General features: G+C 43.2%; 1 long non-coding RNA gene across 1 annotated transcript; it reads right to left on the bottom strand.

Moving 5' to 3' along the window:
- Window positions 1-2,496: 2,496 nt before the first annotated feature.
- On the bottom strand, window positions 2,497-6,131 carry LOC122920996. Its single transcript, XR_006386950.1, has 3 exons — window positions 5,973-6,131; window positions 4,816-4,969; window positions 2,497-3,120 (listed from the first exon to the last, which is right to left on the bottom strand). It is a non-coding gene; the product is annotated as an uncharacterized LOC122920996 (long non-coding RNA).
- Between the last annotated feature and the right edge of the window lie 18,358 nt (window positions 6,132-24,489).

Genomic DNA, 24,489 nt, shown 5'->3' with positions numbered 1-24,489 from the left:
CTTTTTGTGTTTGTCGAATGTTTTTGTAACAAAATCTGATATAATTGGTTAATTCCTGTCACCTAAGATCTCAATTTGGTTTTTGGAAATCTGTTTGATTAAGCAGGTTTCAAACTACTGTTTAGCTAACGTCCTCCAGACACTACAATAATCCTCTGCACTCGCCAGTTCAGAGTGAAAAATGGAGATTTAATCAGTCAGTCAGCCTGGTTGCAGCAGGCTGTAACCTGCCTTTTTGTGTTTTTATTTAATTTTTTAATTTTCAAAGTACTAGTGAGTGCTGGGGATTATTGAAGTGTCTTTAGGAATTCGGACTCTAAATCACAATCCCTTTCAGCATGAACAACCCGGCTTGAAGCCTTAATCCCGGACAGTTCCCTATTTGTGGGGATTGGGGTGCATGAAAACCCTTTTTTTTCCAGCAAACATCCTCCTCATGCATAATGTGCTCATAATTCAGTAGTTGCTCTTAACTTTCTGCATTTATATGGGACTAAACTCAGCTGTTGTCACTTAGTTGTGGTAGTACTGCTCACACCACAATGGCTAGTAGTGTTGTCCTATGAGCCCGCTAAAGTTTTGAGTTTTTCGTGCTTATCAAACAATGGACATAGGTCAGTCCTGGCGTGCCGTTTACAGATTGTGCGCCCAAACTGGGAACCAAACTCATTTCATTTTTGGGTTAATGTAAATAAGTCTATTTCTGATGAATACCATAGTCTAACGTAGTTTATCGGCAATGTTTTTGAAACATTTAACTGTCAGAGACATTATACATTCAGTGCTGCCTGTCCATTTCATATTGCGCCCTGTGTTAGCTAATGTTTTCTAAAATATAAGTTATATTGGTAGACATTTTACTTTTTCTACGGTGCGTGTGCCCACAGACAGGGCCCTGAGTGCCGCCTTTGCCATGCTTGTCATATCTTTGCCACCGCTGACATAGTGTTTTTGAAAGTATTGGTTCAGTACAACATTATGCGTGTTACTTGTTTAAATTGTCAGTTTGATTGTTTGCTGATTGTTTTTTCTTTTCCATTTTCAACAGATTTCTTGCAACTGGGAACTCTTTTGCATCCCTGCATTTTGAGTTTCTATTAGGAATCTCGACGATTTCTCGGATTGTACGTCACACCTGTCAAGTCTTCTGGCTGCAACTCCGAGAGACGGTGATGCCGCTGCCCAAGGTGGACGATTGGCTTCGGATCGCTGAGGGCTTCCAAATTTCGGCGCAGTTTCCGAACTGCAGCGGGGCAATGGATGGCAAGCACATCCGTGTGAAGAAGCCGCCACACTCAGGGAGCCGTTTCTTCAATTATAAACAGTTTTTCTCGGTAGTGCTGATGGCTGTTGCTGACAGTAACTACCGGTTTATAATGGTTCATATCGGGACCTATGGAAGCACTGCTGATGCTCGCAACTTTAGTGCTTCTAGAATGGGTGAGCGGCTTCGTGCCAACCAACTTGCCCTGCCCGAGGCCAGAAGACTGCCCGGATCTGCAGGTCCGCCGGCTCCATTTGTCATTGTGGCGGACGAAGGGTTTGCATTAACTCCCCATGTTATGCGGCCCTTTCCAAAGCGGGGTTTGGATGTCAGGAGGCGTATATTCAACTACCGGTTGACTCGTGCCCGTCGGTATGTTGAGTGCGCTTTCAGGATACTCTCTAGCAAGTGGAGGGTGTTTTTGTCATCCATACAGATAAAGCCGGAGAATGCTACCCTGGTGATTCAAGCTTGTGTGGTTCTACACAACTTCACCAGGATTCACGAGGGTTCCTCTTCTGTTGACATGGATGATCTTCCGTCGTCTTCAGATTTGGGTTTGGAAAGGACCCTGCATAGACGACCTGGATCTGCAGGGATTGCAGTTCGGGAACTCTTTGCAGACTACTTTTACAGAGGGCTCCTTGCCCTGGCAGCGGGACACGATTCGTGGCAGTTTTTGAAATCTTCTGGCCTCTTTAGTTGTTTATTATTTTCTAGATAGTTTTTTAAAATTTACTGTTGTAGTTGAGAGTAGGGACTCGCAAGACACTGAGAACCCTTGACGTGGGCTTGTGGGCTGAGGTTTGCGGATTCCAAATTTAAAAATCCTTTTTTTTTTATATTTATTTGACAAATGTGGGTATACTTTTATCAACATCTGGTTGGATTTTTAAATATGTATCCAAAAACCTTCTAATACCTCTTTAAAAGTTTTTTTATGTGCTACTTATGGTGCCTAATAAAGTGTATTTATTTGGTAATTTTATTGCTTATATGTGTTTCCACAAGTTTTTAAAGTTTTTAAATGTGTTGTTCAATAAAAAACACAACAGCCTTTTTTTTTTTTTTTTGAGAAAATTTTTCGTCAAACCAATAAATTATCTTTACATAAATAACTTTGTCTGGAAGAGTATTCCAATTCCTTTAAAAAGGTATAAGATTAACTGTATAACAAAACCAATACAAATTATAAATCAAACAAGTCTCTTGTGAAAGAGCCAGGGACAAAACTAGATCCTGGCCGTACCTGTTGCGCTTGTGGTGCACCTGTTGAAAACATGTCCACAGGCATGGACTGGGCAAGGGGAGGGTTACGCTCCTGTGAACCATGTAAAGAAGGTCCGGAAGAGGGTGGACCATGGCTTGCATGTGCAGCCTGTGCAAACCTGGTAGGCTGATGACTTGAAGCCATCGTATATTTGTTTAACATCTGGTTGAGATCATACAGTATGTCTCCCTGGTATGGGAGTGTGTACATTTTCAAAACCAGTGACAAGGCTGCTACACAATGGTGATGGTTTGCTGTGGGAACATGCCTCATAAGTGGTGCAAGGCCCCTTAACATAGATTCCTCTTGCCCATCAGTCCGCCTCTGTGCAAGAAACTCGATTACTCGGGCATCGATCATTTCACGATTAACTTGCTCAGAGGCAGGCTGACGAACATTCCTCCGTCTCCTGGGCTGTTGCTGTGAAGTTTGGGGCATTTCCGGTTCCCCACCACTTGGGGCCATGGCTGGCTCAGAAGGCTCCACCGCTGCAGTTTCTGGAGGGCTGGTTTCTGGCTAAAATACTGGTGGCGTTTCGGATCCACCCAATTCCGATTCTTCGCTGTCCTCTAGATTGTCCACAGTTCTGTAGATATATTAATTTTTTATGTTTATTGTTTTATATAAAAAATTAAAAATATACTATATTACGAAAAACCCACATACAAAATACATTGGAAAATATTCCCAATATACATGCTTACTCAGGGGCGTGGGCCCTAAAGGCTCATGGGCCCTGGTGCAAGAGTTAGACTTGGGCCCCCCTTCCCTCAGTGCTTTGTGTGTGTCTTTTTATGCAGCACAAGGGTATTTGGGCCCCCTCAGGCTCCTGGGCCAGGTAGCGACTGCTAGCTCAGCACCCCCTATAGCTATGCCCCTGTGCCTACTGCATATAGGGTCAGGATACATATATTCAGAAAGGTGACTGATTCGAAAATGATAAAAACTTCTCCCAAAGGAATTATGAAAATAAAGAACCAATGATGATCTTTTCTGCAACACTGTGTCTCCAAAGTTTGAAAATTTTGAATATTAATATGGTGGTGCTGTTTATTAGCCTTTTTTGAAAATTGTATGTTAGGAGCAAACCAACTGCAGATATTCTGTCCTTCTATATCTGGCTGACTCAAACAATGCTCGTCCATTTTGCCCACCAATGTAACTCCAAGCATGCCCTAGTAGCTAAAACAAATCCAGACATGCTTGGAGTTTGAGTTTATCACGCTGCCTAAGTGACGGAGTATGGTTATGCATGACGTCATGTGCTGTGCCTCGGCAAGGGCTTGAAGGGACATTGATTGTTTGAAAAACTCCAACAATGCTGGAAGAGCAACCCTGTTTTGAGTTACAAAGTGAATCTGAAATTACCTACCAATGGGGATACTTTTGTCTTTTTGGAATTTATTTTTTGGTTTGAAATGAATGGTCGCCCAAACACATACAGCATTGGTTAATGAGTTATTCCGTACCGTTAGTGAATTTAAAAAGCATTTGAATTTTGACATAAGAACATCTACCGAGCATCTTCAATTGCACTAATTTAAATTGAAAACTGGTTTGCCAACAATTGATTTCAACCAATCTGAAAAATGCTGTAATTTGGGAGCATTATCTGGTTAGTGTGTGTTCCATAGCTCAAACGTCCAACTATTGATGGAGGACAGAGCCTGGTGTGGTCTTGCTGGTGAAACACATATTATCCAGTCTACGTCAATCACCATGCAATAATCCCCGCCTCTACCATGTAAGTGAATGGGAGGGTGGCGTACATGCACGACCCATGCCCTCATTTATTTATATGGGTGAGACGCTTTTGGGTGAACAGCTTTTTTGGCCATCGACATTGCAAAACAAAGAGGTATGTTGCCCAAGAGCAATGGCCACGTTTGAAATATAGGTGCAAGTTCCAGCAGATAGATGTTGTCCAGCAAATTCAATGGCTGCATATACCATCTATCTGGACACATTTGATTCACTGACTATAAACATTTGAAAAAGTGCTGTCTTTCCACTTTCTACAAAGTGGAGGCATCACTCTTAAAATTCGGTCGAAAAAGGGGTTTCAACCAAGGTGAGGGCTAGTTTTGTCACCCAAAATTGGCGCAAACATTGGGAGTTCATGGCATCCTGTCTGAAAGCACCACCAACTAGTCTGATATACTACAGCAACCTCATATCTACCATAACACACTTTGATTAAAGGTCTACAAAATATATTCACATTTTGTGCATTGACATATATACCGTTCAATATTTAGATTTTTAATTAAAGTATCCTTACGGCCTCAACTCCATCACTGGGCGAAGAAAACTTAGTTGCTCCGTGTACATGTAGGGTCGTTTTCGAGAGGAGCCTTCTCCACTGCGACCCTTGTTGTTCAGCTCTCTGCGGAACTGGTCCCTGCAGCTGTTCCATCGTACTTTGATGTTTTTAACTGAGAAAACAGGCAACCAGAGTTATACAACATTTGCATCCATTAATTATGTTTTCATTCATAAACTAAACAAATTTAAAAAAAATAATATTATTTTTGTAAACTAATAATCAAAAAAGGGGCCGGACATAGTGCAGTCAGTGTAGCGAAGGCAATAATGCTTGTAAATTACTTGTCGGACTAAAGTATTTTAAATTTGGCTTCAAAATACACTACTTTAGAATATTTGATGTAGGCAGTGTTGAAATAATCTATTAGAACAGGGCAGATGTGTCCTAAAATTTGATTAAAACAAAAAAACAGTACACATTTCTAATAAGGGCAGTAGGTAAGGTCTGAACAGGCTTTAAAACATGCTGTGGCATTGAATATAGTTCATTGAAATCGAAGGAAACATAGCCACAGTGGCGTTTATAAAAATGACTGGCCACAATCACAAAGGATAATTGAAGGCACCCCGTACCGCATTCCTTTTTTTAAAAATACATCATTTACCACCGCCTCCGGTCCATAGGCTATTAAAAAGCACTCTGATATTCGGCCACAGTTTCTGCATTTTTACACACACTGTGGATACTGTAACTGTATATCTCAATGTGCGAAAACTGTTGCGGGGACCCTGTCAAAGTATTTTGCTCCTCAGCATCCTCCTCAACCACCTCCAGGATGGGCCACTTCAGGGTCAGGGTCCAAAAGCAGCTGCGTCATCTGCTTCCCCTCTAGCTAGGCACCTACATGTACATACCACTAGAGCAGGGATGCTCAACGTGCATCACTTCAGCTGCTGCAAAATGACAACTCCCAGCAGGCCGACAGCTATAGCTAGGCATGGTGGGAGTTGCTGTTTAACAACAGCTGGAAGGCCACATGTTGAGCATCCCTACAATACACAATTAAGGCAGGCCTACAAAGGAACAGAATTCAGAACACACATAAGTTCGTTTCTATTTCATAAGGGACTACACAAAGACTGCACCATCAAAACGACATTGCTTGCACGTACCTATTTCGGCACGACCTCGGTGATCCGCTTTATCCCATTCCAGTGGCTTTATCCGACGTGCCACTTTCTCCCACGAAACTTCTTCCCTGACAAGGTCAAGATACGCAGGTGACCGTGTGTCCCACAGCTCTGGTCTTTCCTGGACCAGAGTGATAAGTTTCTCTACATTCCATTTAGGCATTGTGACTGGAACTAGAGAATTTTCTAATATCTGACAGGGCCAAATAAAGTGTCTGGCAAATTACCTCAGAAACAAGGCTCGCCAATCTGGTAGTTTTAACTTCCTGTTTTTTTTTGTTTTTTTTTTATTGCCAAGAGGATTTGGAGACAGGTTACCAGGCAACAGATCTGCCAAAAAAACGGACGCGGACGCGGATCACGGATGACATACGGAAGGCTTTAAATGTGCATCTGTGTTTTTTCAAGGTCCCATTGACTTGAATGAATCCGCAAACCGTGGTCCGTCAAAAAAATAGGACATGGCGTCTGCCAGGACATAGGAGCTCCGCCCAACATCCATACCCACTTAGCTCGTATGCCCTTGCAAACCAGATTTCTCCATTCACATCAATCGATGTGGATGAATAAATCATTGCCGGGATTATTATTTTTTTTATATATATACAAAGTGTTTGCCAAAGCATAGGAACGCCGCCTCCTCCTCAGCTCGTATGCCTTGGCAAACGTATCTGTTACTGCAGAGGAGAAAATCTCGTCTTGCAGCGCCGCATACACTGACTTGCGTGTAATCTGACAGCAGCGCAATGCTTCTGTCAGAATGCACATCAGTGCTGCAGCTAGTAGATCGGTTGGTCCACCTGGAAGGTAAAAAAAGAAAAAAAAAAAAAAAAGAAAAAACCAGGCCACAACGCAATAATCTTATTATTTTTTTACCTTTATAGAACAAACCTCTCCTTCCCCATGGGTCAATGTGCAAAGCGCAAATCGCCCAAAGATGTGGCGAAGTGTGTTATGCACTTTGTCCCAGGTGAAAGGAGACGTTTGCAGCAGCAGTGAGTGAATGGGCCCTAATAGCCCTGTGTGCCTGTCCTGGTGAGATGATCCCTATGCTAAGTGTACCTGTGTGTGGTACTTCCGGAAACACTCCCCTAAGCATAGGGCAGGGTGGTCAGGACAGTCAGGACAGAAATAGCGGGTGTCACGCCTTATTCCACTCCTGCTACAGACACGACATCTTTTTCGGGGTGACGGGTGGGTTGAGGTACCAGCAACGACATTGGGGAAATGTTGCTCGTGTAGACGGCTAACTACACTGGTGGATGGGGCCACGGAACCTCCTGTGTACAGGAGGTTCTCGATGATCTCTTCCTGAAATTTGAGGAAGGATCCAGTTCTCCCAGCCTTACTGTAGAGAACAAAACTATTATACAGAGCCAATTGAATTAAATATACAGACACCTTCTTATACCAGCGTCTGGTTCTGCGGGAAACTAAATACGGAGACAACATCTGGTCATTGAAGTCCACCCCTCCCATGTGAAGGTTATAGTCGTGGACTGAGAGGGGCTTTTCATCGACACGGGTTGCTCGCTCAATTTGTATTGTAGTGTCTGCATGAATGGAGGAGAGCATGTAAACGTCACGCTTGTCTCTCCATTTCACCGCGAGCAGTTCTTCGTTACACAGTGCGGCCCTCTGCCCCCTTGCAAGACGGGTGCTAACGAGCCGTTGGGGGAAGCCCGCGCGACTAGTTCGCTCGGTACCACAGGCGCCAATCCGTTCTAGAAACAAATGCCTAAAGAGGGCCACACTTGTGTAAAAATTGTCCACATAAAGATGGTACCCCTTGCCGAATAAGGGTGACACCAAGTCCCAGACTGTCTTCTTACTGCTCCCCAGGTAGTCAGGGCAACCGACCGGCTCCAGGGTCTGATCTTTTCCCTCATAGACACGAAATTTGTGTGTATAGCCTGTGGCCCTTTCACAGAGCTTATACAATTTGACCCCATACCGGGCGCGCTTGCTTGGGATGTATTGTTTGAAGCCAAGGCGCCCGGTAAAATGTATAAGGGACTCGTCTACGCAGATGTTTTGCTCTGGGGTATATATATCTGCAAATTTCAGGTTGAAATGGTCTATGAGGGGCCGAATTTTGTGGAGCCGGTCAAAAGCAGGGTGGCCTCTGGGACGGGAGGTGCTGTTATCACTAAAGTGCAGGAAACGCAGGATGGTCTTAAATCGTGTCCTGGACATAGCAGCAGAGAACATGGGCATGTGATGAATTGGGTTCGTGGACCGCAATTCATGCTTTTTAGTTAGACCCATGTTGAGGAGGAGGCCCAAAAAAGTTTTAATTTCAGAAACTTGGACTGGTTTCCACCGGAAAGGCTGGGCATAAAAGCTTCCCGGGTTAGCGGTTATAAATTGTGTGGCATACCGGTTTGTCTCTGCCACAACTAAGTCTAAGAGCTCCGCAGTCAAGAACAGCTCAAAAAATCCCAGGGCCGAACCGATCTGAGCTGTCTCAACCCGAACTCCAGACTGGGCGGTGAAAGGGGGAACTACAGGTGCGGCTGAAGTTGGGGACTGCCAATCAGGGTTTGCCAGCACCTCTGGGATTCTAGGGGCTCTACGGGCACGTCTTTGCGGTGGCTGCGACGGGGTCACTACTGCACGTGCCACCGTACCAGCTTCAACTGCCCTACTGGTGCTCGCTACTTCACCATGTTCTACGGCAGTGCTGGTACTAGGTCCAGGAAGGGCTGGGCTGCTGGTGTATGCCTCACCACGTAATCCGACAGCACCAGCCCCGCTCTTGAAGCGGATCCTGCGCAACCTGCGACACGGGGCCGGGTACGCCTGGTGCTATCAGGGACCTCAGCCTCCTCGTCCGAACTTTGGGTCAGAGAGCCACTGCTTTCTACAGGTTCGTATTCTGACCCGCTAGATTCATCAGATGAGGGTTCCCACTCCTCATCCGACTGGGTCAGAAGCCTGTAGGCCTCTTCAGAAGAATACCCCCTGTTTGAAATGTGGGCAACTAAATTTAGGGGTATTCCCTGAGACTACCCAAGAAAAAAAATGCAAGCCTGTCTTACAAATGGGAGGCTAGCGAAGTACCGGAGGCCGCTGCGGTTGATAAAAAATATCAAAACAGATTTTTTTATCGCCGCAGTGCGTGTAAAGTGATTGTGCAGCGATAAAAAAAAAAATGTTTTTTGTCACTGCGGTGGGGCGGGCGTGGGCGAACGCACGTGTGGGCAACCGATCAGGCCTGATCGGGCAAACACTGCGTTTTGGGTGGAGGGAGAACTAAAGTGACACTAATACAATTATAGATCTGACCGTGATCAGTTTTGATCACTTCCAGATACTATAAAAGTACAAATGCTGATTAGTGATACGCTAATCAGCGAATAACGGACTGCGGTGCGGTGGGCTGGGCGCTAACTGATCCCTAAACTACCTAACCAAGGGGCCTAAACTATACCTAAAACCTAACGGTCAATACCAGTGAAAAAAAAAAGTGACAGTTTGCACTGATCACTTTTTTCCTTTCACTAGTGATTGACAGGGGCAAGAAGGGGTGATCAAAGGGTTAATAGGAGTGATCTGGGGGCTAAGTGTGGTGTAGTGGGTACTCACAGTGATGTGTGCTCCTCTGCTCCTCTGCTGGAACCAACCGACCAAAAGAAGGAGCAGAGGAGCACAGCAGCCATATAACCCCATCATATTTACTAATATGATGGGTTAAATGGCTGCTGATTGTTTTTTTAAAAAAAATCAGCAACCTGCCAGCCAATGATCGTGGCCGGCAGGTTGCTGACGAAATACTTTGCTACGAAATGCCGGCCCGCGATGCGCATGCGCGGGCCGGCTGTGACGAAATCTCGAGTCTCGCGAGATGACGCGCCGATGCGTCCAGGAGTAACAAATCAACCACCTCCCGGACGCATCGGCGCGTTAGGCGGTCGGGAGGTGGTTAAATAGATATCCTGCAACTAATAGGATTATAATAGTGTGAGTCCGGATGCAACAGTGACCTGCACTGCACAGATTATACTCACACAATGCTGTAAAGACAAGGCGTGAATACGATCCCTCCGTAGTAAGTTGTTCTGACTAAGCTCTAGGAGTGAAACCCGGGTCGGGCAAAAGCAGCAGACGCTGGGACTTTTAATGCGTTTTAAAAAAGTTGTCTTGTGAGTATGGACAAATAAAAAGTTTTAAACAAATATCTACGGAGCTTCACTATTGCAGAAGCCATTCTTGTTCACAGAAAAATTTGTAGGAATCCGAAGAAAATAAGCGCAGATTTGTCTGAGGTATACCTTACTTGAGTCCGTGTGGGGATCCAGCCGGATTGCATAAGAACGTGGCTGTTCCGACAGAACAGGAACAACTTACTACGGAGGGATCGTATTCACGCCTTGTCTTTACAGCATTGTGTGAGTATAATCTGTGCAGTGCAGGTCACTGTTGCATACGGACTCACACTATTATAATCCTATTAGTTGCAGGATATCTATTTAAGGGACATTTGCAGCCCTCGGCTCTCTTGGTAAAGGAAGAAGGAAGAAAGATTAAGAACTTATATACTGACCTGGATCAGAAGCGCGGTCCGAACCCCATATATTTTACCTGTTTATAGCGTGATTGATCCCACATCACTTTTCGGACCTGCTGCACAGCATTATTGCGGACTGGTGATATATTTATTTTTTATTGTATTTTGGTGGGACATACGCCGAGTCCAGCAATTATGGATATTTTTGACTTTAGAGCAAATATGGTATGCAATGTTGAAAGTATATTTACTGTAAATGAAGGAATGAAGGAAGAAAAAGTCATGGGGGGTTGTTTTTAGAGCTAGAAAAAGATTTGTGTAAAGAAATTAGAACCACCTGGGAAGTCTTATCCTTAGAAAGATATTTGGCGGAGGGTAAGATCCCAGAGGGTCTGCGATGGCAGCTCCCCCTGAACACAGAAGATCCCAAGGATATAGATGATTGGGAAAAACTAATGGATTTTTGTGGCTTTAAAGCCATGGAATTCATTATAAAAATACGTAGACATAAATTAAAAAATATAGGACAGAATATAGAAAACTTACAAGAAAAACTAAAACTCTTCAAAGTAAACAAAGAATATATTAAGCTAAGTGAAAAATGCCAAGCGAATATCACGGTAGCAGATAAAGAAATAAAAGAGAAAAAACAGAAAAAATATTGCAAAACATGCGAAGAATATGAGACTAAAAAATCTACAAGTGGAGATTTAGGTCAGAAATAAATAGGAAGGCAAACAATCTAGAAATGGGAGAGCAGAGAGGGACCGAGGAAAGGAAATATAGTGTTAATATGAGAACTAACGGTTACCCCAGACAACAGTGGGGGGAATGGCATGCTATTAGAAAAAATGAATATTATGGGGATCGACCCACCAACACATGGAACATGCAGCAGTATAATGGAAACTACAATGGGTATGGGAGGAATTCTAACCATTATCAATGGCCCAATGTAAGGAAACCATATCAACAATACGGGCGACAAAATAATAATCCATATTAGGGTCCATTCACACGTCCGTTGTTTCTTTCCTGATCTGTTCCATTTTTTGCGGAACAGATCTGGACCAGATCTGGACCCATTCATTTTCAATGGGTCCTGAAAAAAATCGGACAGCACAATGTCTTATTTTTTTTCAGGACCCATTGAAAATGAATGGGTCCAGATCTGGTCCAGATCTGTTCCGCCAAAAACTGAACAGATCAGGAAAGAAACAACGGACGTGTGAATGGACCCTAAGTTTGTAAAAGAGGACCCTATGGATAGGCAGGGAAATAGGGCAAGACCAATGGAAAAGGGGGAAGAACCTAGAGTTACAATGCAAGAAGAGAGAAAGTTAGATCAACAGAATTTTCCACACCAAGCGATCAAGGGTGTACAGAGGGAGGAGCAAGAAAAACTCGAGAAAGTGCAAGAAAAAAGAAACACAATCACGCCGAACATCAATACACCGCAAAAGAGAAGGTTCACAGAGGAAAAAGAGGGGGGGGGGGAAAACACAAAATCCGCGAACAAAAAAAGCAAGGTGTGAATGATGGGATATTTAATCTCAGCAGACACACCCTGTCAGAACCGGAAAAAGCGGTACTTAGAAAAGGGTTGAAATTTGCCCCATCAAAAAGTCTAAATAAATTTGATGCCTTTGTAGATATTCACAAATACATTAGGAAGCTGAATATAGCCAAATTTTTCGCAGGAAAGATGTTAGCGAATAACCAAAACAATGCAGAGCAGAAACAAGAATACATACATACGAAATTAAAAGATAAATCAAAATTTTATCCAAAAAATAGAAATAATGAGTGCATAGATGCCTTTAAGAGAAGTATTTTGAATGAATTGGAAAAAATAGATACTAAAAAGAAAAGGGGCAATTTAACTAAAAAAGAAAAAGATGCACTAAAAACGTTATAGGATAATCCAGATATAATAATAAAGCCTGCTGATAAAGGGGGGGGGGGGGGGTAGTAATTATGAACATTGAGGACTATGAAGCAGAGGTCAGAAGACCTATGCCGTGTTGAAAAAAGACCCCCTCCTAGAATATAAAAATAAACTACAAATTTTGGTGAAATATGGTGGTGACAAGGGCATCCTGAATAAAAAAGAAATAGATTATTTGAATATAAAAGAACCAATGACCCCAATTATCTATATACTACCGAAAATACATAAATGTATTATAAATCCCCCCAGTAGACCTATAGTGTCGGGGGATCAATTCTCTTACCAGTAGAATTACGGAGTATATAGATAATTTCCTACAAAAGTATGTACCAATGGCACCTTCTTATTTGAAGAATAGCGGGAGTGTGGTTGAAATAATAAAGGAATTGCAGGGGGTTGGGGAGAATACGTGGATGGCTACCATCGACGTATCGTCCCTATATACTATCATCCCCAAAAAATTGGGACTACAAGCAATAAGAGTGACCCTGTACAATGACCCTGATATGATTAGGACACAAGCTGATTTCATAATACGATGTGTCGAATTCTGTTTAGAACATAACTATTTTTGGTTCAAGGATCAGTTCTACCTACAGAAGGTCGGAACGGCGATGGGGGCGAAATTCGCCCCCAGTTTCGCTAACATTTTTATGACCATGTGGGAAAAACACTTTATTGACCCCGAGTTGAAAAAATCCAGGAAAAGGGGGACCCTTAAAACCTGGAAAAGATATATAGATGACTGCCTGTTGATATGGGAAGGGGATAGAAACCAACTTGAGACCTTCATTGCAAGTTTGGAAAATAAAGAATGGAACCTTAGTTTCACTAGCACGATCAGTGCGGTTGCTGTGGATTTTTTGGACCTAACTATATATGCCAAAGAAGGACGGCTCAAAACTAAGACCTTTTTTAAACCAACAGATGTTAACGGCTATATAGATCTAACGAGCTGTCATTATGCCCCTTGGTTACTTAATATACCGAAGGGACAGGTCCAGAGAATCCACCGCAACTGCACTGATCTGGCTATTTTTAAAAAACAAAGCAATGTAATAAAGGAACGTTTTTTGGAAAAAGGCTATGAAAATGAAGACCTGGAGAGGTGTATAAAAGATGTAACCAAACAACAAGAGGGAACCCCTAATAAACTAAAAAGAACAGAGAAGACCATGGATTTTCGTTTTTCATTTATAACCCAGTTCACACAGTGCTCTGGTGAATTGAAAAACGCAATTAAAAAGAACTGGTCGATTCTAAAAAATGACCCAGTGCTGGGTCTTGTGATTCCTGAACAACCAACAGTCATTTATAAAAAGGCTCCCAACTTACAAAATAAATTGGTACATAGTGCCAATCGTTTTGAAAATAAAAATAAGAACAAAAAAATGAAAAACAGCTTTAATTGGTGCGGTTTTTGCATTCCTTGCAAAAACAGAAAAAGAACAGAAAAATTACAAAAGAATACAGTAATTAAAAGTACCACCAAAGATAAGCAATTAAAAGTAGTAGGTGAGATGACATGTTACAGTAAGGGGGTTGTATATGTACTGGAGTGCCCTTGTGGCCTCCAGTATGTTGGACGGACTATTAGACCTCTAAAAGTCCGTATACAGGAACACATAAGAAATATAAAAAAAGGACTTGAAAGTCACGGAGTATCGGCTCATTATAAAAAATATCACCCAAAAAATCCAGAAGGTCTTAAGTTTATGGGAGTGGAATCCGTACAAAATCATTGGAGGGGAGGTAGTTTTTGGGGAAAAAATCTATAAACAAGAAACCAAGTGGATATATGAATTGGGTACACTACAACCGGGAGGTCTAAATGTGGATTTTGACCTACAAGCTGTGTTAAATTAGAGTGAAAAAATGATAGAAAAAACATGCTCATGTGAATTGGGACTTAATAGTATCCGTCTTTTTTCCCCCTGGGGATGAGGAGATTCTAGTATAGGGTTAATAGCAGGATAGGAAAAACACTGTGGAGGAACACATCTGACTCCTGATTAATTACAACTGACAAATAAAAAGGAGGGGGAGGGTGAAATCAAGTGTGCCCCTGACGAAGCTCTAAGAGTGAAACCCGGGTCGGGCAAAAGCAGCAGACGCTGGGACTTTTAATGCGTTTTAAAAAAGTTGTCTTGTGAGTATGGACAAATAAAAAGTTTTAAACAAATATCTACTGAGCTTCACTATTGCAAAAGCCATTCTTTTTCACAGAAAAATTTGTAGGAATCCGAAGAAAATAAGCACAGATTTGTCTGAGGTATACCTTACTTGAGTCCGTGTGGGGATCCAGCCGGATTGCATAAGAACGTGGCTGTTCCGACAGAACAGGAACAACTTACTACGGAGGGATCGTATTCACGCCTTGTCTTTACAGCATTGTGTGAGTATAATCTGTGCAGTGCAGGTCACTGTTGCATACGGACTCACACTATTATAATCCTATTAGTTGCAGGATATCTATTTAAGGGACATTTGCAGCCCTCGGCTCTCTTGGTAAAGGAAGAAGGAAGAAAGATTAAGAATTTATATACTGACCTGGATCAGAAGCGCGGTCTGAACCCCATATATTTTACATTCCCCATATGTCTACTTCATGTTTGGATCATTTTGAGAATGATATTTTATTTTTGGGGGATGTAACAAGGCTTAGAAGTTTAGAAGCAAATCTTGAAATTCAGAAATTTTCAAAAACCCAATTTTTAGAGACCAGTTCAGGTCTGAAGTCACTTTGCAAGGCTTACATAATATAAACCACCCAAAAATGACCCTATTCTATAAACTACATCCCTTAAGGTATTCAAAACTGATTTTACAAACGTCGTTAACCCTTTAGGTGTTCCACAAGAATTAATTGAAAATAGAGATACAATTTCAAAATGCACTATTTTGGCAGATTTTCCATTTTAATATTTTTTTTTACTTTTACAAAGCAAGGGTTAACAGCCAAACAAAACTCAATATTTGTGGCCCTGATTCTATAGTTTACAGAAACACCCCATATGTGGTCGTAAACTACTGTATGGGCACACGGCAGGGCGCAGAAGGAAATGAATGGGGTGCGTGTGACTTTTTGACCGCTTGCTATTACACTTTTTGTGATGTAAGGTGACAAAAATGGTTTATTTAGCACAGTTTTCATTTTAAATTATTTACAGTGTTCATCTGAGGGGTTTGGTCATGTGATATTTTTATAGAGCCGGTCGATACGGACGCGGCGATACCTAATATGTATACATTTTTTATTTATGTAAGTTTTACACAATAATATCATTTTTTAAACAAAAAAAAAATCATGTTTTAGTGTCTCCGAATTCTGAGAGCCATAGTTTTTTCATTTTTCGGGTGATTATCTTAAGTAGGGTCTCATTTTTTTGCGGGATGAGATGACAGTTTGATTGGCACTATTTTGAGGTGCATATGACTTTTTGATAACTTGCTATTGCACTTTTTGTGATGTAAGGTGACAAAAAATGGTTTATTTAGCACAGTTTTTACGGTGTTCATCTGAGGGGTTAGGTCATGTGATATTTTTATAGAGCCGGTCGATACGAACGCGTCGATTCCAAATATGTATACTTTTTTTTATTTATGTAAGTTTTACACAATAACAGCTTTTTTAAAACAAAAAAAAAAATGTTTTAGTGTCTCCATATTCTGAGCCATAGTTTTTTTTATTTTTTGGGAGATTGTCTCAGGTATGGGCTCATTTTTGGTGGAATTTGGTGACAGTTAGATTGGTACTATTTTGGTGGGCAAAAGCCTTTTTGATTGCTTGCTGTTGTACTTTTTGTGATGTAAAGTGACAAAAAAATGTTTTATTTAGCGCAGTTTTTCTTTTTTAGGGTGTTCATCTGAAGGGTTAGGTCATGTGATATGTTTATAGAGCCGGTCGATACAGACGCGGCGATACCCAATATGTATACTTTTTTTTTTCCCCTATGTTTTAACAAAACATTTTAACTTTATTTGGGGAAAATGACGTTTTTGTTTATTTTTACTTGAAACTTTATTTTTTCAACTTTTTTTTCACTTTATTTTTTGTCCCACTTTGGGACTTGAACTTTTGGGGGTCTAAACCTTTACAATGCATTTCAATACTTCTGTATTGGAATGCATTGGCTGTATGAGTAATACTGTCTGTATTACTCATACAGCTTCCGGCCTGTAAAATCCAGGGGGCTGGATCTCACAGGCTCGTCACCGGAAGGCAGCGCAGATGCCTAAGGAAGGCATCACACTGCCTTCCATGCCCTCGGGTCCCCCCTACAGCCCCATGGAGACCCAATGGCACCACCGCCGCTGCTGCCTCACCAGGTAACAGCCGCAAACCGCAGGTCTGAATTGACCCTCCCGCGCATTTAGCCGAGGTGCCTGCTCAATGATCGGAACTATCGGAACTATACATGACATACCAGTACGTCATGGGTCCTTAAGGACTCGGGAACCATGCCGTACCGGTACATCATGGGTCCCTAAGGGGTTTAGGCCACTCGTCTCATCAGGGCTTTCCATAGGTTTCATCCTGAGAAGGTGGGCTCTGGGTGTCCGGAGTTCACCCGTAGAGGGAGGGGTACTGTCACCGCCAGTTTTGTGAGAAGATCTGGCAGACGTCCTTCTCTACCTCTTGCATGATGTTCTTTGTTTTGGTTTCACTTTGTCATCTCCTTTCCTTCTCCCAGGTGTCACCTATTTAGACTAATTGTCTCCCTTTATATTCCCTCCCATACTGCCTCACTTTGCGGTTTATACTACTTCCTGGATGAAGTGTTCACTGCTGGAGGCTGCTGCTGCTGTTTACTCAGATAAGTCTTTTAATGTATTGTGTTTCCTTGCTGGCTTGATTCTAGGTGACCCTGACTCCCTCCGTATTAAGTGCAGGGAGCTGGTGGTCGTGTCCCCTCACTATTATAGGGTTTTCATGCAATTGTCTACCATTGAGACCCTTGCATGGGCATAGCAGTCAGGGAGAGCTCTTAGGGTTTTATAGGGCTCACCTATATGCTCCTTAGTTTGGGATCAAGCCAGTCAGACGTTTATTCATAAGTTCCAGCTATCTGCAACATCATCCGTGACATACGCTTTGCTTGCATATGCGCATGCACAGCGTGCCCTGACGGCCAGTGCGCTCCTTTAAAGGCATGCTGTCCCACACCTCACTAGGCGCCTATCCTACAGTGCTATTGCACAATTCCTGAGCACACAGTTTCCCAACTATCTTCTGACTCTTCTTCTTCAGTGGCACCAGGTAATTTGGTTCTTTTAGGACCTTGGTCTGTACTTATGTTTGACAATATACTGCATAACATTCGGGGGCAACTTGTATGCCTTTTCTCAAGATGTCATGTGACAAGGAGCACATTCTGAGGCTCCACTTGTATATAATAGTGCATATTATATTGCAAATACTGTATTTAATTGCTGTTACTCAGTCTGCTGTCAACTTACTTATCACCCATATATTATTCTCCCATGGATCTCACATCAGGACCCTTTCTGATTTGATCCTTTGGATTCATACCTTTTGAAATTAAACACAAAACTGCCTAACTACAGCAGAAAAAAATAAAATGAAACGTTAATCAAAAGGAATATACCAGGACAGTGGCTGTAAGTATGCAATTTTGATAGTAAATTTAAATTTACAACCAAAATTGCATACTTACAGCCACTGTCCTGGTATATTCCTTTTGAATTGCGTTTTATTTAATTTTTTTCTGCTGTAGTTTGAAAAAGGACATATGTTGCCGAAACATCACTTGATTTGTACAGCCACATTTCTAAGGCCTCTTTCACACTTGCGTTGTCCGGATCCGGCGTGTACTCCACTTGCCGGAATTACACGCCGGATCCGGAAAAACGCAAGTGTACTGAAAGCATTTGAAGACGGATCCGTCTTCAAAATGCTTTCAGTGTTACTATGGCAGCCAGGACGCTATTAAAGTCCTGGTTGCCATAGTAGGAGCAGGGAGCGGTATACTTACAGTCCGTGCGGCTCCCGGGGCGCTCCAGAATGACGTCAGAGCACCCCATGCGCATGGATCATGTGATCCATGTGATCACGTCATCCATGCGCCTGGGGCGCCCTGACGTCATTTTGGAGCGCCCCGGGAGCCGCACGGATGGTAAGTATGCTGCTCCCCCGCTCCCCACTACACTTTACCATGGCTGCCAGGACTTTAGCGTCCCGGCAGCCATGGTAACCATTGAGAAAAAGCTAAACGTCGCATCCGGCAATGCGCCAAAACGACGTTTAGCTTAAGGCCGGATCCGGATCAATGCCTTTCAATGGGCATTCATTCCGGATCCGGCCTTGCGGCAAGTGTTCCGGATTTTTGGCCGGAGCAAAAAGCGCAGCATGCTGCGCTATTTGCTGCGGCCAAAAATAGTTCCGTTCCGGAACGGAAGACATCCTGATGCATCCTGAAGGACGGACTGTCCATTCAGAATGCATTAGGATAATCCTGATCAGTATTCTTCCGGCATAGAGCCCCAACGACGGAACTCTATGCCGGAAGAAAAGAACGCAGATGTGAAAGAGCCCTTATAAACAATTTTGCTAATTAATTGCTGGAGTATCCATTTTACTTTTTATAGGTGTCCTGTTCTCACAACATTTACCCACGGGGTCTATATGCAGTTCAACAGGTAGTTAATAAGTTGAGACTTATTTCTGTAATCTGTGGTTTTATTAACCGGCAGTAGATAAGGTAAACTATAAGAAAAAAATTAGCATACAGGAGCTTAATGTGCAGCACAATGTACACAAACCCTATAAGAAAACATTAATTAATCCCTTACTGACGGTGCTTTAGTAAAGAGACACACAATGTGCAGCTGCTATTTCCAAGAGGTGAAGGAAAATGGCAGAAGGTGCCTGTCTCTATCCCACAAAGCCCGTCACTAGGTGGCGCTGTAGGCACACATATTAACACACATTAACAGAAAACTATGCAATGGTTACTGAAGAGAAGACAGTACACTCCCCGCTTGGCATCAGCCGATGTCACTATTAGAGTCCTCAACAGATAACAGTAGGACTAGCTCGGAAGTGGGTCTGATAAAGAGTTTGGTCTCATTTTGTTTGAAAATCTTAACCTCAACTTTACAGACACATCTGTTTTCACTTGGGAATACTTTAGTAATGAGGCCCAGAGGCCAATGATTTTTTTGAGTTTAAGAGTCTTTAACAAGAACAATGCCTTCAGGTTTCAGGTTGGGCTTAACTGTGTGCCATTTGGTTCTTGTCTGTAACGTAGGAAGATATTGCTTCTTACACCTATTCCAAAAAGTATCGGCAAGACCTTGCACTTGTCTCCACTGACATTTGTAGAGATCTTTGGTGCGAAACTCTCCGGAAGGAGCATTCACGATACCAGTCTTTTGGGTAAGTAGAGAGGCAGGCTTAAGCAGTATTGGATCTCCTGGGTCATTTAATATCGGAGCAAATGGTCTGGCATTGATAATGGCTGAGATTTCAGCCATAAAGATTGTAAGGCCCTTATGAGAGAGTCTAGCATTGCCCACTTGTAGGAAGATAGAGTTCAAGATTCTGCGGGCTATGCCTATCATTCTTTCCCAAGATCCTCCCATGTGAGAAGAATGGGGGAATTGGAAATCCAAGTGCATCCTTGCTCACTAAGGAACCTTTTTACACTGTTATTATCCAGGTTAGAGAGAATCTTTAGTTCATTAGAAGCTCCAACAAAGTTTGTGCCTCTGTCAGAGTGGATTTGATTTACAGGACCTCTGATTGCGATAAAGTGCCTGAGGGCATTTATGAAGCTTGGAGTATCTATAGACTCAATAACTTCAATGTGTACGGCTCGAATAGACATACAACTGAAAATGACTGCCCATTGCTTGGAGCTGGCCTGGCTACTTCTAGTTTGACGTGTGATAACGAACCAGGGACCAAACACGTCAAGACCAACATTAGTAAATGGAGGGCCCATACTAACCCTATCAGATGGGAGATTGGCCATTTTTTGTGTTTGTAAACTCCCGCGTAGCTTGCGGCAAGTTATACATTTAAAAATACACTTGTTAATACACCTTTTTGCACAAACAACCCACAGCCCAGCAGCTCGTAAATCTCCTTCGGTGAATAGTCGGCCCTGGTGTTTTATCTTACTGTGGTAGTGCTCTACGAGCAAGGAAGCTAAATGATGATGACCAGGTATTATGATAGGATGTTTCTCATTGAACCCTAATTTGGCTTCTTTAAGCCGCCCTCCCACTCTTCGCAGACCATTCTCGTCGAGGACTGGATCGAGCTTCACTAACACACTGTCTTTCGACACAGGTTTTTTGTTGTTGATGCAGTAGAGTTCCTTAGTGAATGTCTCTCGTTACATGGAACAAATAATTTGATTTTTCGATTGTTCTAGCTCACTTACTGTTTATACATTCTTAAAATGGTGCCAGCCTTTGCAGCTACATTCCATAACAAATGGGGCATGCTTGAAATAATGGGCTACGTGTGCTAAGCAGGTGATAGCTGGCACAAGTGACTTCCAAGTGGGAAACCTGATGAAACGGTGGCTACCAGGCTGATTGTATGAGTTTACAGTAAGTAGCACAGATACCTGGGGGTGGATTTCTTTGTCAGAATTTGCATCTAACAGCTCATATGAGTCACAGCCAAAAGAATGTTCTGAGTTGTATTAAAAAGCGGGACCCATGAACTAAACTGTGTCCTTAAGATGACTGGCAGCTACTGACCTGGTTGCTAAGTCTGCTGGGTTATGGTCAGTAGGTACAAAGAGCCTTTGTTTTGGGAAAGTGGACCTCCTGATTCCTAACACTCAGTTGTTAACATAAACATAAAAACGCCTAGTTTGGTTGTAAGTGTAGCCCAGGATCACTTTACTGTCTGTATAAAACTCAGTGTCTCCAATCTCTAGGTTTATCTCTGATGTAATTAATTCAGCTAGTTCAATGGTTAGTACAGTGGCACAGAGTTCTAGCCTGGGTATTGTATGTTCGAGAAGTGGTGCGAGTTTTGCTTTGCCCGTGACAAACTCTGTGTGGCATTGACCTTTGTTGTCTACAGTTTTAAGATAAGCTACAGCGGCAATTGCTTTGACAGACGCATCAGAGAATATGTAGTCTTTGTGTTTTTACTTCTGTGGATGGCATAGGAGCATAAGAACGTGGAACATGGAGGCTAGATAAAGTGTTTAGGGAGTTTCTCCACTCTATCCATATGTTTCTTTTTTCAGGGGAAAGTGGGTGATCCCAATCCAATGTCTCCTGAGTTAAGTCTCTGATTAGTGTTTTACCCTGGATTGTAACAGGGGCCGTGAATCCTAAGGGATCATAAAGACTGTTTATGGCAGACAGGACACCTCTACGGGTAAAGGGCTTCTCTTCCTGGCTGACTTGGAAGGTAAACGTATCTGATTTGAGATCCCAGAGGAGACCAAGGCTACGTTGTATAGGAAGGGAGTCAGTCCCTATGTCTAAGCTCTGCAGGTCATTTGAGTGGTCTTGAGAGGGAAATGCTTCTTACAGCTGCTTACTATTGGAGGCTAGTTTGTGGAGTCTCAAGTTCGAGCATGCAAGCATTTCTTGAGCTCTCTTAAGGAGACTTATTGCATCCCCAACAGTGGGAACAGTTTAGTTTAGACATCTGCATAAAAGTCTCTCACTATGAATAGTCTGACGTCTGACTCATATTCTATTTTGCCTTCCTGAGCAGAGAGACCATAAGTTGCAACTGCAGGGGAGGGACTGTTACACAAGATATGTACCCGCATGCGGTACTACGCAATATCTTATGTGGGGTCATTGTCAATAAACCAAAGAAATCTTAAAAGGTTTCTGTATTGGCGAAGTTCAGACGCAAAGAACAACCCCTAATAATCAGGGGTAGCAAGATCCTCCTTTTCAGTGACTACTCCGCGGAGGTGGCGAAGCGAAGGAAGGAGTTCACTCCAGTCTGCTCCGTGTTGGCTAAGCACAAGATCAAGTTCGCTCTACTATACCCTGCCACCTTGAGGATTTTCCGCCAAGATGGGTCAATTGATACTTACCATTCGCCAGGAGAGGCAAGGGAAGCGTTGGAGATGGACCCTTTATATTCGGATATGTTCATGTCCTTGTCCCAAAGATCCACGGCTTCAACCACGGGAAGAGGAGCGAGACAAAGTCCGGGCAGTTTTATGTCACGTGCTGCGGGAGCTGACCGGCGGGAGACCGAAATTGAATGACTGTGAGCACCCCTAAGCATGGACTTCACCTGAGGAAGAATCCCTGAAGGGACACGTGAGAAATGAATGGACTTATTGTTCATTTGCATTTTGGTTATAGATGTCTGTTTTATTCAAGATGTAGGGCTGGAGAGTGGGGCATGGTGGGAGAATGTCTGGGAATCGGTTGGATTTTGGTGGCGACAACAGCCACGCTGTAGAATGCGCGAAAAAAGTGAAGTCTAGAAAATGTGTGTTACTGTTGTGGGGTTGGTTGGGGGGGTTTGGGAGGGGGGAGGGGGGGGAGGGGACTATTACTGATTTGAGTCGAAATGTAATGCTGATGCCGATGCCTATTACATGTAATACAGGGTCGTTTGCTCCATGGGGGTCCTCCTGCAGTGCTCTTCATTGTGAGACACCGATATGAAAGTGGCCACATGGAATGTTAAAGGCATTCGCTCCCCCGCCAAACGAATGGCAGTGCTCCGTCACCTCAGAAAACTGAGAGTTGACATTGCGTTTCTGCAGGAGACCCACTTGGAGGAAACGGATTTTGATAGGATGCGTAAATTATGGGTGGGTCGAGTAGTGGGATCGCCCTCAATAGGTAAGAAGGCGGGTACTATAGTTCTTTTTCACAAACGTTTGCGTTTTGATGTACTGTCCATGACAGTGGACACACTGGGGAGATGGATGCGTTTGGAGATAAATTCACCAGTAGGTCAGTTGGTGGTCCACAATGTTTACGCCCCTAATGTTTCCCAGGCAGCGTTTTATGAGGCCCTAGAGAGGGATATTATCTCAGAGAACTCACAGCTGTTGTTGGTGGCGGGCGACTTTAATAGGGTACATAGTGAACAGGAAGACAGAAAACGGGGGGTATTTGCAAACGCTAATAAACGGCAGAGAAGCCAGACGCTGCTTCCGTTGATGCAGAATACGGGTCTGCACGACACATGGCGGTACTACCACCCGGAAGACCGCAAATATACCCATTTTTCTCATGCCCAGGGGTCATGGTCCAGGATTGACTATCTTTTAGCATCAACAAACTTGTTATCTAGAGTGAAAATGGTAGAAATTGCCGATCTGTTAATCTCGGACCATGCCCCAGTGGTTATGGAGCTCATGGACACAGTCCCTAGGGGACAGGACTTTACCTGGCGGATGCCACAGCACCTGTCGAAAGACAAGGAGTTCACTGACAAATTAAAAGGATGGTGGTGGGAGTATGCGAAAGATAATGCAGAGCATGCGGCTAATCATCGCTTATTCTGGGACGCGGCTAAGGCGGTACTGAGGGGTCGGATAATGTTGCATACAATAGGGAAGAAACGCGAGGCGAGAGAACGGTATGACCAAACCACGATGGAGGTGCGGGAAGCCTATACCAGATTTTTGCAGAATCCCACAAACCCTAATAAATTGGCCTGGGTGACGGCTAAACATAATTTCGATTATTGCCAGGAAACGCGGGAAAAATGGTTTGGGGACTACCAAAGGGCGAAATTTTTCCGTTTCGGTAATAAGGCGGGTCGTTTACTAGCCAACTTAACACGCCCCTTCGCCACACAATCTATGCTACATCCCCTGAAAGATAGGACAGGAAAGTTATGCACCCAGCCGAAGGAGATGGTTGATATCTTGGGAGAATTTTATCAGGCCCTCTATTCTAGAGATCCGTTTGATCCTGCGGAAGCAAGGAATATTCTGGATAAAATTGACCTACCACGATTGCCAGAGGAACGGTTAGAGGCCTTAAATGGGGAAATTAAGGAAGAGGAGGTCGGGGCGATCATAAAATCCCTCTTCAAACTGTAAAGCGCCGGG

The sequence above is a fragment of the Bufo gargarizans genome, chromosome 10 (genome assembly GCF_014858855.1).
Source record: "Bufo gargarizans isolate SCDJY-AF-19 chromosome 10, ASM1485885v1, whole genome shotgun sequence".
Classification (NCBI taxonomy): Eukaryota; Metazoa; Chordata; class Amphibia; order Anura; family Bufonidae; genus Bufo; species Bufo gargarizans.
Note: the sequence above shows the minus strand (reverse complement) of the source record. Positions and strands in the feature narration are given on the sequence as shown.